The following is an 18,518-nucleotide window of genomic DNA, read 5'->3' as shown; positions in this document are numbered from 1 at the left end:
GTAATTGGTACAGGCACTCTGGAAAACAGTATGGTGGTTCCTCAAAAAATTGAAAATAGGAATGCTGTGCGATCTAGTAATTCCATTTCTGGGTATTTACCCAAAGAGAATGAAAACACAAATTTGGAAAGATATATGCACCCCTATGTTTATTGCAGCTTTATTTACGATAGCCAAGATATGGAAGCGACCCATGTAAATGTCCATCAACAGATGAATGGATAAAGAAATGGTGGTGTGTGTGTGTGTGTGTGTGTGTATTCCATTGTGTTTTTGTGTGTGTGTATGTAAATGGGGTAATAAATAAATGGTGGGAAATCCCTCAGCCATTAAAAAGAATGAGATCTTGCCATTTGTGAAAGCCTGGATGGACCTAGAGGGTATTATGCTAAGTGAACTAAGTCAGACAGAGAAATATAAATGCCATATGATTTCATTTATATACAGAATCTAAGAAACTCAACAAAGAACAAAACAGGAATAGTTTCACAAATATAGAGAACAAACTGGTGGCTTCCAGAATGAGGGACGGGCAAATTAGGTGAAGAGGATTAATAGGTGTAAACTTCCATGTATAAAATAATGAAGAAATGAAGTCCCATGGATAAAGATTATACTATAGGGATTACAGTCAGTAGTGTATTGTAATAACTTTGTATGGTGGCATGTATTACATTTATCACGGTTAAGGATTTCATAATGTATATAACTGTCAGCTCACGATGTTGTCCTCTTACGACTAACATAATATTGTGTGTCAACTATACTTCAATTAAAAAATATATATATAAATTCAAAAAGGAGGGAAAAAAAGATTTTCGGTCTTCCCAAAAGCTAGTTAAGAGAAATGGGTTGTAGAATCAGTAATGGATCATAGCGTGAGTAAACAAACATGTAAAGCTATTTCCTTTTTTTTTTTTTAAAGATTTTATTTATTTATTCAACAGAGATAGAGACAGCCAGCGAGAGAGGGAACACAAGCAGGGAGAGTGGGAGAGGAAGAAGCAGGCTCATAGCGGAGGAGCCTGATGTGGGGCGATCCCATAACGCGGGGATCACGCCCTGAGCCGAAGGCAGACGCTTAACCGCTGTGCCACCCAGGCGCCCCCATGTAAAGCTATTTCTACAAGAAAAAAAAATAAGTGACTCAAAATAATTGCACCCCTGTGTTTATTGCAGCTTTATTTACGATAGCCAAGATATGGAAGCGACCCATGTAAATGTCCATCAACAGATGAACGGATAAAGAAATGGTGGTGGTGTGTGTCAAAGATTGAGGTGGTACATTCTGCTCCCCTTCAAGCTGAATCAGAAAATTCAGAGTGAAAAGGATTGTCCAGGTAGAAGAAATTACATATGCCAATGTAAGGCCATATGTAGGGAACTGTTCATAGAGTCTGTGACTGGAGGGTAGGGAGTAGTGAGAGAGGGTCTTGGGAAATGGGGTCAAAGATAAAGACAGGAGTTAGTTATGTCATACATGTCACGTGCTGTTTCGGGGAGTTGAAAGTAAAGTCACCGATCTGTTCTATTTCCAGCAGTATGTCTTTATAGGTTTTCAGTGTTGTAGATACCCTAATTTCATCCAGCTTCCCCTGCAGTCGTTGCCTTTTATGTAGTGCTTATTAAAGCTTTATTGACGTTGAACTTCCTGTCAGGCTAGTTGACTCATAGAATAGCCCTGAAAGAGCGAAGATAATGGGGTGAATGAGTCTTGAGGCCCTAATAAATAGTCTGCTATGCTGAAGCTTCTGTTAGGGGATGGAAGGATAGTATTGAAGTACTAACCATTTCAGCCGAGGAGGCGCAGGGGAATGCCCTTCTCGGTGAGGTAACTCTGGATCCTGGTTTTGTGTCTTAGTTTTTCCGAACGACATCTTGTTTGATCAGTTTACCCATGCTTATCAAAATCCAACAGATCAGATATTCCAAAGATGCATTGTCTCAATTTATGATAAAGACTGTATCCGGCTGTATACCTGGAATCAATCTGCATAGGACACACACTCCTGTTTGGAAAGTTTACTCTGGAGGTCAAGTGGTGTATCAGAATATTACTTTGGGGGAATATAGAGTTAGAACAAAGGACATGTGATGCTCTCTGGGGACACTTCCATCAAGCTAGGGTGGTGTGACAGATTGTCCTTCTCCGCTCCAGAAATAGTACTCTCCAGGGAACTGACACTTGTTTCTAGTATCAGAGCACTGATTCTCCTGGGCAGAGCACGCTGACATAGTCTCACACTATGGCTGTCCCTAGAGTCCATGCAAAGTACTATCCCATCCCCGCTTTTTACGACATGGCTTGTCACAGCCTAGCTTACGTTAATCCTAGTTTGGTCTGCGTGGTGACTGAGTTGACACTGAACACTCAGCAGAGGCATATTTGCAAACCATTTCTTAGGACGGGAAGAATTTCTCTGGGTCGCCTGCTTTATCCATTACTTTCTTTTACTTTCAGAAAGCAACAATTTCTCATTGACAATTATCGAGAATAGTCCCCATTTTGAACCTGTTGCATTCTTAGATCCTTCCACCCCTTTAGCCAATTAAGAGTTATACCAGATCAATCAGGAACAGAATCACGAAAGCTTCCCTTCAATAATTTGTGAACAGTCTTATGGCACTGGCTTTTTTTTTTTTGACAAATGAAATTGTGTCCAAAACACACATAAAAATATCAAAGCAGGGCTCTGAGGGAACTCTAATCTATTTTTATCTGCTCATTTTACAGATGGGGAACCGATGCTCATAGAGGGTGAGAGATTTTCCCAGGACAGCTCAGCTTGTCAGAGGCAGATCAGGGACCAGAAGCTAGGTCTCCTGATTCTTAGTTCAGTGCTATTTTTATGCTAACACTTAGTACTCATAAAATATGTACAAAGACAGGTATGCAGAGGCAAACTGGTATCCGCGTTGAATGATCTCTGCAACGTACTCTTTGACAATTCTGACTAGAAAATCCCCATTGGAATCTTCAAACGCTCTTTTGATGGGCAAAAAATGAGCAGTGGGAGGGATGATTTTTGCTGTTGGAAATTTCCACTAGTGCCCCTGTACATTGATGTATTTTCTGACCCTTTTTGTTATCCAAACAGCCCATTTTAGTGCCATTTACTTGAAAACACATTCATGCTTTTAAAAATTGAATGTTAAATATTATGTACATAAACATGGCATATTTATTGAATACTATGAATGTAGGATACTTCTGCCAGAAACCCTGGGCACGAACACAGCTGTTGGTGCAGGGGTGCTTGGCACTTGTCGGGAGTATTTTTATTGTTGTATGAGCACAGATTGAGCTGTATGGATTTCCAGGGCTCTTACCACATCCGAGCCATTTTACTCTTGTTTCGGTTTTATAGCTTGAGCTGGCCTTGATGACCAGGGTGGGCTGACCCTCGAAGATAGGTAGAAGATTCTTAGGAGCTGTTTGGACTTCCCTTTGAGTGCAGCGGTTCTCTCTCCCGGCTGACTGTTCAGCCAGAATGGGAACTGTCAGAGGATGGAGAGCTGGCTCTTGGATGTTCGGTTTGGGTGAATCGCAAGTCCTAGGTCCTGTTTGAGTCTCAGTGTCTATTTCTGGAAAATGAGAAGGATAAGATTATCTCCTAGGTCCCTGGCAGTTCTGACATCATATAATTATCTGATTCTTTGATTTTTCTGTAAATATTGAGTGCTTGATTATTCAGAATCTGTGAAAGATCTAACATCTAAGCCATGGTACACTGTATGCTAACTATGCTAGGGTTTCTAGCTCTTTCTTTTCAGCCTAGACATATACCCTTCTCCCAGACCCACCACTCTGGTCCCTGAAAATAAGTACCTGTGTGTACTCCATTGCATCCGTAGCTCTTGGCTTTTTTTCAATTAAGTTTTAAATTTTAATTCCAGTACAGTTAATGCACAGTGTTTATATTAGTTTCAGGTGTACGATACAGTGATTGGACAATTCTGTACATGATTCAGTGCTTATCTGATAAGTGTCTTTAATCCCCATCACCTATTTCACCCATCCCCTCACCAAACCTCCCCTCTGGTAAACATCAGTGTGTTTTTTATAGTTAAGGGTCTGTTTCTTGGTTTGTTTCTCTCTTTCTTTTTCTCTCTTACCTTTGCTCTTTTCCTGCCCGCTCCCCCAATTCCACATGAGTGAAATCATATGGTACTTTTCTTTCTCTGACTTATTTTACTTGGCTTGTACTCTCCAGCTCCATCCATGTTGTTGCAAATATCAAGACATTATTCTTTTTGTGGCCAAATAATATTCTATTATTGTGAATACTGCTGCAGTAAACATAGAGGTGCACGTATCCCTTTGAATTAGTGTTTTTGTGGGTTTTTTTAATACGTACCTAGTAGCGCAATTACTAGATAGTAAGGTAGTTCTGTTTTTAACTTTTAGAAGAACCTCCGTACTATTTTTCACGGTGGCTGCACCGGTTTGCTTTCCCACCAACACTGCACGAGGGCTCCTTTTTCTCCACATTGTCGCCAACACTTGTTTCTTGTGTTTTTGATTTTAGCCATGCTGACAGGTGTGAGGTGATACCTTATTTATAGTTTGTATTTGCATTTCCCTGTTCATCGGTGGTTTTTTAAATTGAATTATTCGGGGGTTTTTGGTGTTGTGTAAGTTTTTTTAATATATTTTGGATATTAACCCGTTTTCGAGTATGTCATTTGCAAATATCTTCTCCCATATAGCACTTTGCCTTTAAGTTTTCTTGATCGTTTCTTTCGCTGTGCAGAAGCTTTTTATTTTGATGTAGTCCTGGTAGTTTATTTTTGCTCTTTCCCTTACTTCAGGAAACATTTCTCAAAAAATGTTGCTACCGCTGATGTCAGAGACATCACTGCCTGTGCTCTCTTCTAGAAGTTTTATGCTTTCAGGTCTGACATTTAACTCTTCCATCTGTTTTGAGGTTTTGTATATGGTGAAACAATGTGGTCCAGTTTCATTCCTTTGCCTGTAGCTGTCCAGTTTTCCCATCACCATTTTTTAAGAGACTTTTTTCCATTATATATTCTTGCCTCCCTTTTTGAAGCTTCATTGACCATATCATCGTGGGTTTATTTGTGGGCAATCTATTCTGTTCCATTGATCTATGTGTCTGTTTTAGCACCAGTACCATGCTGTTTTGGTTACTACAGCTTTGACATATAACTTGAAGTCTGGAATTGTGATATCTCCAGTTTTGTTCTTTTTCAAGATTGCTTTAGCTATTCAGGGTCTTTTGTGGTTCCATACAAATTTTAGTGTTGTTTGTTCTAGCTCTGTGAAAAAATGCTCTTGATTGGTATTTTGATAGGGATTGCATTAAATCTGTAGATTGCTTTGGCTAGTATGTACTTTAAAAATCTTGTTCTTCCAATCCATGAGCATGGCATGTATTTCCATTTCTTTACGTTGTCTTGAATTTCTTTCATCAGTGTTTTATAGTTTTTAGAGTATAGGTCTTTCAATTCTTGGGTTTTTTCATATCTTATTACTATTTTTTTAAGATTTAATTTATTTATTTGAGAGAGAGAGAGAGTGAGAGAGCATGGAGGCAGAGGGAGAAGCAGACTCCCTGTGAGCAGGGAGCCCGACATGGGGCTCGGTTCCAGGAGCCTGAGATCATGACCTGAGCTGAAGCAGCTGCTTAACCGACTGAGCCATCCAGGTGCCCCAGTAATCTAATTATTTTTGATGCAATTATAAATGAGACTATTTCTTTAATATCTCTTTCTGTTGCTGGTTCATTATTAGTGTCTAAACATGCAACACATTTCTATACATTGATTTTGTACCCTGTGACTTTACTCAATTCATGTATCAGTTCTAGTATTTTGTTTTTGGTGGAGTCTTTTGGGTTTTCTAGATACAGTATCATGTCATCTGCAAACAGTGAAAGTTTTACTTCTTTCTTACTGATTTGGATGCTTTTATTTCTTTTTGTTGTCTGATTGCTGTGGCTAGGACTTTCAGTTCCATGTTGAAAAAAGGTTGAGAGACTGGACATCCCTGTCTTTTTCCTGGCCTCAGGGGAAAAATCTCTCAATTTTCCCCCATTGAGTATTATGTTTTCTGTGGGTTTTTCATATAAGGCCTTTATTATGTTGAAGTATGTTCCATCTAAACCTACTTTGTCAAATGCTTTTTCTGCATCTATTGAAATAATTATATGGTTTTTATCCTTTCTTTTATTGATGCGATGTGTCACGATTGACTTCTGAGTATTGAACCACTCTCGCATTCCAGATATAAATCCCACTTGATCGTGGTGAATTCTTTTTTTAAAGATTCATTTATTTATTTTAGAGAGAGAGCATACACGAGTGGGAGGGGCAGAAGGAGAGGGAGAGAGAATCTGAAGCAGACTCTGGGCTGAGTACAGAGCCTCTCATGGGGCTCAATCTCACAACCTTGAAATCATGACCTCAGCCAAAACCAAGAATTGTGGGTTTAACTGACTGCGCCACCCAGGTGCCCCAGTGAATTTTTTTTAAATGTATTGTTGGATTCAGTTTGTTTGTATTTTGTTGAGGATTTTTGCATCTGTGTTCATCAGAGATATTGGCCTGGTAGTTCTCCCTTTTTTCCTTTTTTTTTTAAGTGAACTATATTGCTGAACATAGGGCTTGAAATCCCCACCCTGAGATCAAGAGTCGCATGCTCTCCCGACAGCCCGCCAGTCCCCCTATGTAATTGTCTTTTGTTGTAGTGTCTTTATCTGATTTTGGTATCTGGGTAATGCTGTCCTGATAGAAAGAATTTGGAAGGTTTCCTTCCTCTTACATGTTTGGTAGACTTCCTTAAATGTTTGGTAGACTTCACCTGTGAAGTCATCTGGTCCTAGAATGTTTGTTGGGAGGTGATTACTGATTCCATTTCATTGCTGGTCATCATTCTCAAATTTTCTATTTCTTCCTGCTTCAACTTTAGAAGATTGAATGTTTCTAGTAATTTCTCTCTTTCTTCTAGGTTGTCCAGTTTGTTGACATCTAATTGTTCCTAATATTCTCTTACAATCCTTTGTATTTCCGTGGTGTCGGTTGTTATTTCTCCTCTTCCATTTGTGATTTTGTTTGAGTTCTCCCTCTCTCTCTCTCTGTGTGTGTGTGTGTTTATTTTTTAAATGCGTCTGGCTGGAGGTTTATCAATTTTGATCTTTTCAAAGAGCCAGCTCCTAGATTCATTGATGTGTTCTATTGTTTTTAAAATTTTCTATATAATTTATTTCTGCTCTAATATTAATCGGCTTGTTTTGGGTTTTCTTTGTTCTTCTTTTTCTAGTTCTTTTAGGCGTAAGGTTAGGTTGCTGATTTGAGATTTTTCTTGTTTCTTGACGTAGGCCTGTATTACTATATACTTACCTTTTGGAACCACTTTTGCTGCATCCCAAAGGTTTTTGACTGTTGTGTTTTCATTTTCCTTTGTTTCCATATAATTTTTTAATTTCTTCTTTGATTTCTTGGTTCACTTATTCATTGTTTAGTAGCATGTTTCTTAGTCTCCATGTATATTTGCTCTTTCCAGATTTTTACTTGTGGTTGATTTCTAGTTTCATAGTGTTGTGGTCAGAAAAGATGCGTGGTGTGACTTTGACTTTTTGAATTTGTTGAAACTTGTGCTGTGGCCTAACATGATCTAGTCTGGAGAATGTTTCATGTGCATGTGAAAACTGTATTCTGCTGTTTTAAGATGAGATGTTCAGAATATATCTGTTAAGCCTATCTGGCCCATCGTGTCATTCGAAGCCACTGTTTCCTTGTTGATTTTCTGTTTGCATGATTTGTCCATTTATGTACATGGGCTGTTAATGTTCCCTACTAGTATCATATAACTATCAGTTATTTCCTTTATCTTTTATGTATTCAGGTGCTCCCATGTTGGGTGCATAAATATTTACAGTTGTTATATTCTTGTTCGATTGACCCCCTTATTATTATATAGAGTCCTTCTTTGTCTCTTGTTATAGTCTTTGATTCAAAGTCTCTTTTGTCTGATGTAAATATTGGTACTCTGGCTGTCTTTTGACATCCATTTCCACAACAAGTACTTCTCTATCCCCTCAGTTTCAATCTGGAGGTGACTGTAGGTTTTAAGTGAGTCTTTCTTAGGGAACATATAGATGAGTGTTTTTCTTCTATCCACCTTGTCACCCTATGTCTTTTGATTGGAGCATTTAGTCCCTTTATATTCAAAGTAATTTTTGATAAATATGTTTTTATTGCCAATTTGTTACTTGTTTTGTCTTGTTTTTGTAGTTATTCTCTGATCCTTTCTTTTCTTCCTCTCTTTCATGATTTGTTGGCCTTCTTTAGTGATATACTTGGATTCCCTTCTCTCTTTTTTTTTTTTGCATATCTATTATTGGCTTTTGATTTGTGGTTACCATCAGGTTTGTATATAACATCTTCTGCATATAGCAATCTATATTAAGTTGATGCTCACTTATTTTGAATCCATTCTTTACTCCTTCCCCCAATGTTCTAGGAATATTATGTCATATTTTAACTTCCTTTATTTTGTGGATCCCTTGACTGATTTTTAGATATAGTTATTTTTACTGCTTTTGTGTCTTCTACTTTTTATGCTATTACTTATGGTCTTTTCTTTCCATTCAAGGTCCGCTTTTAATATTTCTTGTAGAGGTGGTTTAGTGGTCATGAAGTCTTTTAGTTTTTGTTTGTCTGAAAAACTCTCTCCGTCTATTCTGAATGATAGTCTTGCTGAATAGAGTATTCTTGGCTGTGGATTTTTCCCACTCAGCACTTTGAATATATCATGCTGCTCCCCTGTGGCTTGCAAAGTTTCTGCTGAAAGATCCAATGATAACCTTATGGGGTTTCCCTTGTATGTATGTAACTGTCTTTCGTCTTCCTCCCTTCCTTCCTTCCTCCCTCCCTCTCTTTCTTCTTCTCTTTCTTTCTTTCAGCCTCCACACCCAACATGGGAGTTGAACTCATGACCCTGAGATCAAGTGTCACACGCTCTACTAATTGAGCCTGCCAGGTGTGCCCCATCTTTTCTCTTTCTGCTTTTAAAATCTTTATCACTACTTCTTACCATTTTAATTACTATATATCTTGTCGCGGACCACCTTTGGTTGAATTCGTTCAGGGATCTCTGTGCCTCCTTGATCTGTATGTTTACTTCCCCAAATTTGGGAGGTTTTCAGGTATTATTTCTTGGTATAAATTTTCTGCCACCATTTCTCTCTTTTCTTCTTCTGGTTTCCGTATTATGTGAGTGTGATTACATTTGGTGGAGTCACTGAGGTCCCTAAGCATATTCTCATTTGCACAGTTCTTTTGTCTTTCACTTGCTCACCTTGATTATTTTGCATTACTTTGTCTTCCATATCATTGATTTGTTCCTCTGCTTCCTCTAGTCTGCTGTTTATTCCAGGAAGTGTATTTTTAATGTGAATTACTGTGTTCTTCACCTTTGTTTGGTTCTTTTTTATCTCTGGGTTAAGGGTCTCAGTGACGGCCTCCCCTCATTTCTCAAGTCCAGTGAGTATCTTTATGATCATTACTTTAAGTACTTTATCAGGCACTCATCTCCGTTTCCCCTGGGTTTGTTAACGAGATTTTGTCTTGTTCTTTCATTTGAGCCATATTCCTCTGTCTCCTCAGTTTGCCTAACTCTCTGTGATTATTTTTGTGTGTTCATAAAGTCAGCTGTGTCTCTTGCTCTTGAAAGTAATGGCTGGGGTGTGCCCTTTTAACAAGGTCACGCCTGCCCTTTTCTACAGGGGATGCACCACTACTGTGGTGACTGGACCAGCCGGGGCCTCTGCACAAAGCACGTGTGATTCGGGGCTGCAGTTTTAACAAGGTTACATCCGTTCTTCACAGGAGGTGGGGAGTGGCAGTGTTGGCGAGGTTGGCACCAGGCTTTTTGGGGAGGGGAGTCACAGGGCCAAGACTGAGGCAGGCCTGATTGGATGGGGTGGGGCACATCGTAAGCAAGTTAGGTCATAAATGGTGGCACTTAACTCGTTCCTGCATTTCTTTATGCTGGGTATCTTGGGAGGGCAATGGTGCCTGCTTGCTCCTTTGTTCCTAGAGAAGCCCCTTAGGGAACTCTGAGATTAGTAACTCACTCTCCCTCCCATATGCCTGAGTCATTTTACAAAATGGGGCTTCTAAGATGTGTCTCAGTGGGCTGTTTGTTGTGCTGTCTCTTCTAAGGGTATGGACTCAGCTTCCTGTGGCCCTCTGGCCTCTCCCAGATCCCAGGCAGTGATTTTTAAAGTTCCAGGCTCTAAGTCCTGCTGGTTGTAAGAACTCAGGACATTCGGTCCCTCTGATTTTCAAAGCCAAATGCTGTAGGGTTTTGTCTTCCCTGTACAGCCTTCCTGGTATGATAGTCTGTTTCTCATCCCCCTGTGTGCTTGTGGCTCCTTCTCTCTGGTAGCCAGACTTGTGGAGTTTAGCTCCCTACCACACCTCTGTCCTTCCTACCCTCTTCAATGTGGCTTCTTTTATTTTGCTAGTCTTCATGTCATTTTTCTGGGTTATTTGCATCAGTATGAATGTTATCTAGTTGTTTTCCTGTGACTGGGTGAGTTTAGGGTCCTCCTACTGTATGCCATCTTCCACGGAAGTAAGTAGGTCTTGCCTTTTTTTTTAAAGTCATTTATTAAATTCTCTTTCACTACTGAGGATCAGACACTCTCCTACACGCTAGAGACACAAAAATAAAAGTTCCCATCCTTAAGTGGAAGAGAAAAAAAAGCAAATAGGTAAGTAGGTAGTGGTGATGCATTGTCAGAAGTGTTCTGGAAGTGGTATGAATGTTGGCCTTCTAGGGACAGAGATGAGTATCTAGGACAGATATCTGTGAGTGAGTTTTGTAATTATTCAGTTTTTTTTAAGTAGTCAGCAGTTTGGAATACTTAGCTGTAAGTTTGACCGTGGGTAGTTTAGAGAAGTACAGAAAGTCTGTGACTCGTATGTGGCTTGTGTTCCTGTATTATGTTTGTGAGTCAGCTCCTTGGAATGTGGAATGCATTTTTCCCACAGAAAACAATGGTATCCATGGTAATTAGTTTCCCAGGACAGCCCATAAAAGCCTATGTAATGTGTAATCTGAAGGATCATGCTATATTAATAATACCGTACATGCTAATGACCATGCAAAACTATGCTTCTGTGGGAAAATCCATTCCATGTTCCAACCATGGGTCCCAGAAACACAGTTTTTCCCACCGAAGCTTCAATAGTGTGTGAAGAAACCCTTGTTTTGCCATCCCCGTAGATGGTAAACCAGAGGGCTCAAGTATTTTCTCAGCTCCAGGTTATTTCGAGTTCTACATGGAAGTGGGGAGAGGATATACCAGGAAGAGAGATGGAAGTAAGCAATTCCACAGGAATTGAAAAGAGAGGCAAGGAAGTGACCAGTTATTTTAGAGAAGCATGAGTTCCCGAGGTCAACATAGGCACGAATGAAAGCATAGCTAAGATAGTACGTCCTTACCTGGGATGGTAGGGGGGGAATTAGGGAAGGAGTTATTCTTTATTGAGTTCCAACTGAGTTCTAGTGTGCCTTAGACATTTTATATACACCTTTTTTTAAAAAGATTTCATTTATTTATTGGAGAGCAAGCATGAGCAGGGGAGGGGCAGAGGGAGAAGCAGACTCGCTCCTGATCAGGGAGCCAGATGTGGGGCTCGATCCCAGGAGCCTGGAATCATAACCTGACCTGAAGGCAGACACTTAATGAACAGAGCCACCCAGGCACCCCTACACACATCTTTTTTTAATCCTTAAAACAATTTCTCACTATTCCTGTTTTCCGGAGAGATAACTGATGCCAAGAAAAGAACTTCCTAGGGTCACGCAACTAATAAGTGGCATGGCTGGGATTCATAATCAAATTCCATGAAGTTTTTGTAATAAACGAGTTCATTAGCAAGTAATATTTGTAAGCTGGGGATGTTACCCCATTTTTGTGATGAGAAAATTGAAGCAAAGCTTTAAGATTCATTCTTTCAAAATATAGAAAGGCAGTACCACCAGAGTCATAACCATGGTAGATCCTGACTCAGCCCAGTGATTGCATGGAGTCCCTTCTGTCAGCAAGGTAATGCATGTTCCTCCCAGCCCCGAGCATACTGTTTAATGCTTTTGTATTTAAACATCTCATCCTGGTAGACTAAGTCAGCCTAGACTTAGCAATGCAGCAATAAAGATATTAACACAGTACATTAGAAGAAAATGGAGACTATAATTCTGATTCAAGGGCTTAGAGGTTTGTGAAAGATATGGTTGTAGTATCTGGAGTTGGGCCTTGAAGATTTGATAGTAAGTGATAGATAAGCAGACCTGGAGAGAAGATATTCTAGGAGAAGAAGCCAGATGCATAGTGCCCATTTTTTGTGCACTTAACTTTGTGTTAGTGCCCTAGGTAACACTGGGTGTTTTATGGAAATTATTGTATTTATTCCTCAGTGTAATCCTATGAAATGAGTACAATTATTTACTCCATTTTATAGATGAGGAAATTAAGACCCCAAATTGGCCATTTGTCCAAATCTACCCAGCTAATGATTGGTGGAATCTAGATCCTACAAATTGAGGCTACACCTTTACCCTTTTAGTTGAGTCATTTTCTGTGCTTTAGTGGGAGTTGGCTATGGACCGAATTGTTTCTCCTCTAAATTTATACATTGAACCACCAAGTCCCAATGTGCTATTATTTGGACTTGGGGCCTTAGGACATAGTTAGATTTAGATGGGGTCACTAGGACGGCATCCTCATGATAGGATTAGGGCCCTTATAATAAGAGATAGTGGAGATCTTGAACAATACCCCTCCACCCCCATCTGAGTGCACAGCGAGAAGGCCGCCATCTATAAACTAGGAAGAAAGCTCTCCCCAGAAATGACCATGCTGGTACCTTGATCTTGGACTTTTAGCTTCCAGAACTGCAAGGAAATAAAGTTCTGTTGTTTACGTGCCCCAGTTTATGGTATTTTATAATGGCAGCCTGAGGTGACCAAGAGAGAGAGAGAAAGACATAGAGTTCTGCCAGAATCTGCTGATATTGACTAAAGCAGGACCTTGAATGTTATGGTAAGGATTTTGGACTTTGTTCCCTGAGTTCCCCATACCAATTATACAAATTTTTAGGATGAAATATGTGATTTGATCAGATGCTAGTATTCTGTGCCCTCTGCGTGGAACCAATAGAGAACAATGGAAAGATATTTGGGTGTAGGTAAAAAGAAGCAACAGTCATTGGCAGATAATAAATTGAGTAGGTAGCTGGAGGAGGGAGAATCGCTGGCAGGATTCAGTAGGGAGGGCTTCTCAGAGGAAACCGAGGTGGGGCCAGGTAGGATTTATGTGGGGGAGATCAGGGAAGGGCACTCGAAGGACATACCTCATTCTGCTGCACATTCTTTTATTGAGCTTCGCAGATACTGTGTTTTTTATAAATTGAAAGTTTGTGGCAACCCCGCGTCAAGCAAGTCTGTCGGTACTAGTTTCTCAATAGCATTTGCTCACGTTCTGTCTGTCCCATTTTGCGAATTCTTGCAATATTTTGAATGTTTTCATTATTATATTTGAATTGCTGCAATTTCATGATAAAACTTAAGGAATGAGGAGTTGCTGCTCCTTCTGGATGAGCAAGGAAAGTAGCTTCCGGAGATGGAATCTAGTCCTGGTGAAGATGCCGTGAAGATTGTTGAAAGGAGAGCCGAAGGTGTGGGACATTATGTAAGCTCGATGGCTAACGCAGCAGCAGGGTTTGAGAGGATCGGCTCCAGTTCTGTAAGAAGTTCTACCGTAGGTGAAACAGCCTCACTTGCTACAGAGAAGTCCTTCCTGAAGGAAAGAATCCATTGATGCAGCAAACGTTGTTGTGGTTTTATTGTAAGAAATTAACATGGGCGCCCAGCCCTTCCCAAACCACCATCCCAATCAGTCAGCGGCCATCCGTATTGTGGCCAGACCCTCCACAGTCCAGCAAAACGATTAGGACTCCCTGAATGTTAAGATGGTGGGGCAGTGTTCAGGGGTAAAGTATTTTTTTAAAGATTTTATTTATTTATTTGACAGAGATAGAGACAGCCAGCGAGAGAGGGAACACAAGCAGGGGGGAGTGGGAGAGGAAGAAGCAGGCTCATAGCGGAGGAGCCTGATGGGGCTCGATCCCATAACGCCGGGATCACGCCCTGAGCCGAAGGCAGACGCCCAACCACTGTGCCACCCAGGCACCACAGGGGGTAAAGTATTTTTAAATTAAAGTATGTGCATCATTTGTGCACTGCACACTCGGTAGCTTCCCGTAGAGTGGGCACAGAATGTTTATATGCACAGGGAGACCAGAAAAGTCCCGTGACTCGTGGTGGTGTTTAGCCAAACCCACGGCATCTGTCGCATGCCTGTGTTCCTGGGGAAGGGTATGCATGTAGAAAGGAGAAGGGGAATACGGGGGGAGCGTCCCATGAGGGGGAGTGAGTGTGGTGTGGATTGCAGGACACAGTTTAGCTGGATCGGAATCGTGAAGGAAGAGAGCAGAACATAGGTTGTCATGGCTGCACAAAGAATTGCCTGCGGGATGGAGATGAGGTTCTGGGGCCACATGGTTATGTCCCCTTTCCTGAAGGTGAAGGACAGCAGGTGGTAGCCGTGCTTGAGCTTCGGCCATTTCTTTTGGGCTAGACACCGCTTGCCGTATGCTCAGTCCTCTCTTCGTTGTGTGCAGAGTTCCTGCCGTTTGAGAACTTCGAATTAGTCAGGCCAAATAGTCCTATGTAGGTGCTCACTAGTTAACTCTGAAACAGAGCTGGGCAAAGAGGCAAGGAGGTCTGGGTGTCCTGCAAACATAAGGGTCGGTGTTCCCCGGAGCACGAGGAGAGGGCCTTCTTCCTCTGATGTAGGGCGGGTAAGAGCTGAGGACGGGAGGTGGGACAGGTAGGGAGGCAAGTTCTGGCACATCGGGTTTTAAGGAAGAGAGGGGATTCCTTTTCATAAATGGAAACACTTTAGTTATTTGCTTTGTGACATTTAAAGCATTGGTGAAATTTCTCTTATTTCATGAGAGGCAACATTGGGTTATAGATGAGGTCTGCCTATAGAATGTGTGTCATGGGCACATTCCAGACCCATGTCCCCTGAGAGCTGGTAGCTCTTGTTGAGTTTATATGCTTTTATTGAACCGCTATTGAAGCAAGTCCCTTCACTTCCTCATTGCTTTATTTTTCTTCAGCACCTGAAATACCACAGAGGCTCTCTGCCGATTGTCTAGACTTAGAACTTTATTATTATTAAAGTAAAGGCTGTTTTTCAAGTTCTCTAAGCATTGATCAATACAGTATCCTTTGAAATCAATTGGATTCATTAAGCAGAACTCACAGGACAGCCATCTAGGCCTCTTGAATGTTGTGAGCTTTGTTGAGAGTCTTTGTGTTGCTACATTTTTTTTTGCTGTTGTTAGCTAAAGGATATTTCTGTTGTAGAGAACAAAAACCATGGGGGCATTTAGCAAAAAGAAAACAAATTAGGAATGATGGGTTTACATGTAGGTATTTTCGTGTTATTACCCACACCCATCCATCTATTCATTAACTCATAGGCCATTTATTTAGTTCAGCTCTAGGCAACATTTTCAAGAGCTGTAGGAGGACAACACACAAGCACAACATTTTCCCTGTCCATTAAGACGTTTATAAATGGAGATATAAATATTACTTAAATAAGACTGTGTGTTACGAGAGTGGTGTAATTGGGAGAGGGAGAGCTCATTACGGCTTGCCTTGGCTTGGCTGCTGGACGCTTCGTAGAAGGGATATCTGTGTGCACGCTTGGGGAGTGGGCACAAGTTGGCAAGGGTGCGGATTGAAAGAAGGAGCCCAGCATAAGTCAGTATACACAAGGAAGACTCATCGCGGCTTCTTGGGCAGGGAGTGAAGAGAGCGGTGGCCGTAGCCGCGGATTTGTGTATAGGAGTCGTGAGATAGGACTTTGAAATAGCTGATTGGGACCAGGCTGCGGAGAGCCTTATATGTCAGGCTGAGATTGCACTTGATCCCTTAGGCACTGGGGTGGTCATAACACTGCGGCTTAGCACCTTATCCCTCAGACAGATATTAGACTAAAGATTAATCGTATCTTTATATATGTGTCGTATCACAGATCACCGAAGGCTGCTATTCATCGTTGCAGTATTAGTTAGGTAAGATCTTAAATCAAAAAGCACAGGGGATGGTATGATGTGAGAACAGGAATGGGGGGGAAGCATCATTAATATTCATACCCTGTCACAGTCACAGTTGCACCTCATTCCTTTGTTCTATTCTTAATCTACTTTAAATATTTTTAGCATTAACTACACTATATAAAGAATTCTAATGAAGAGTTAGGACCATTGTGCACTTGGTATCAAATTTTCTGACAAGACAGGAATCCTCTTTAAGTGGATCAGTTAAGAGGGTATGGTGCCTTTAAATCGTTATAACAGGGTGACTAGTACCAAATTGAGGGCAAATTAGGTGAATCGCTACTATAAAACATCCCGTCTATCCATACTGTAGCACACAGTTTCTCTTCAAAATCAGTGAGGCGTTCGAGACTCAAGCAGAAATTCCTGCTGTTTTGATTGCGAGCCCGCGCCATGATTTGGCGTTCCAATAAGTAGAGGAAGGCTGTGTCTACACAGTGCTGATTTCTCTGTTTTATGCTGGGGAAAACAGAACTCTGGCCCATTCTCCAGGTATTTCTGTACATTTCCAAACGTTCCATACCAAGTAGGCAGCATTTTTGTCGAATGTTTTTTTTAATTAGTTTTGGGTAGATGCTTGGCGGCATGTAGACAAAATTCTGTTCATGATGAGAAAGTTTTCTGTTCACATTCCTTGTGGAGTTGTGTGTGTGTGTGTGTGTGTGTGAACTTCGAATCTTGGTAGAAATATGCCATTGTTAGGAAACTGCTGAAAATTTACTTTTGCTCTCCCTCCTTTGTTCCCATTGTCTTTAAAATGCAGCTCTCTGTAAAAACACATTGGCAAGTTATTCAAAGGCAAAGGCATACCCCAAACAACCCACTTGTTGGCTGGCTCAGTTAAGAGACTTATACCATCCTGGGAAACAGCCTAATCTGTCCTGGTCTGATTTGTAACCCATAGCATTTGGGGCTGTATTCCAGACGCTGACAGATTGTGCACATTATATTCACAAGAGTTTTTCTACCTATTAACTTACACCTATTAACAAGCCCTAGATGGAGGTTCTTAGAAATTCCTGATTCTGGGACTATTATCACCTTGGCCCTTGTGCTTCAGGGTTCCAAAATCGTTCTCTTTGCCTATATAAATCCCACTGATCATAAAAGATCTGGCTTGGATGCCCCGTTCTTCAGGAAGCTTCCACTGGTTATACAGAAAGGAAGAGCTCTCATCTTCCTCTAAACTGGCACCTTGTTGACCGTCATGCAGCACTTACCACATAAAACCTTGTACCAGAGTAAGTTGGTTAGATTTTACCTGTTGTACAGGATCAGTTTCCAAAGGACAGAGACTATGTCTCCTAAATCTTTATATTGCCCCTCCCCCCGAACTACACAGCACCGAGCACATAGTATGCCCTCAGAAAATATTAATAGAATGAATTCATGCATGATGTGTATTTAACTATAGACTTTCAAGGAGGGCAATGCGAAATGACATCTTCCGAGTGTGAAGCAGAGGCAGTGCTTTTTTTTTAATGATTTTTTTATTATATTATGTTAGTCACCATACAGTACATCCCCGGTTTCCGATGTAAAGTTCGATGATTCATTAGGTTGCATATAACACCCAGTGCACCATGCAATACGTGCCCTCCTTACTACCCATCACCAGTCTATCCCATTCCCCCACCCTCTCCCCTCTGAAGCCCTCAGTTTGTTTCTCATAGTCCATAGTCTCTCATGCTTCATTCCCCCTTCTGATTACCCCCTTCATTCTTCCCTTCCTTCTCCTACCGATCTTCCTGCTATTTCTTATGTTCCATAAATGAGTGAAACCATATGATAATTGTCTTTCTCTGCTTGACTTATTTCACTTAGCATTATCTCCTCCAGTCCTGTCCATGTTGCAGCAAATGTTGAGAAATCGTTCTTTTTGCTGGCTGAGTAATATTCCATTGTATATATGGACCACATCTTCTTAATCCAGTCACCTGTTGAAGGGCATCTCGGCTCCTTCCACAATTTAGCTATTGTGGACAATGCTGCTATGAACATTGGGGTGCATATAGCCCTTCTCTTCACTACGTCGGTATCTTTGGGGTAAATACCCAGTAGTGCAATGGCTGGGTCNTAGAATGAATTCATGCATGATGTGTATTTAACTATAGACTTTCAAGGAGGGCAATGCGACATGACATCTTCCGAGTGTGAAGCAGAGGCAGTGCTTTTTTTTTTTAATAATAATTTTTTGTTATATTATGTTAATCACCATACAGTACATCCCCTGATTCTGATGTAAAGTTTGATGCTTCATTAGTTGCGTATAACACCCAGTGCACCAT

This window comes from Ailuropoda melanoleuca, chromosome X (assembly GCF_002007445.2).
Source record: "Ailuropoda melanoleuca isolate Jingjing chromosome X, ASM200744v2, whole genome shotgun sequence".
In the NCBI taxonomy this organism is placed as follows: domain Eukaryota; kingdom Metazoa; phylum Chordata; class Mammalia; order Carnivora; family Ursidae; genus Ailuropoda; species Ailuropoda melanoleuca.
Note: the sequence above shows the minus strand (reverse complement) of the source record.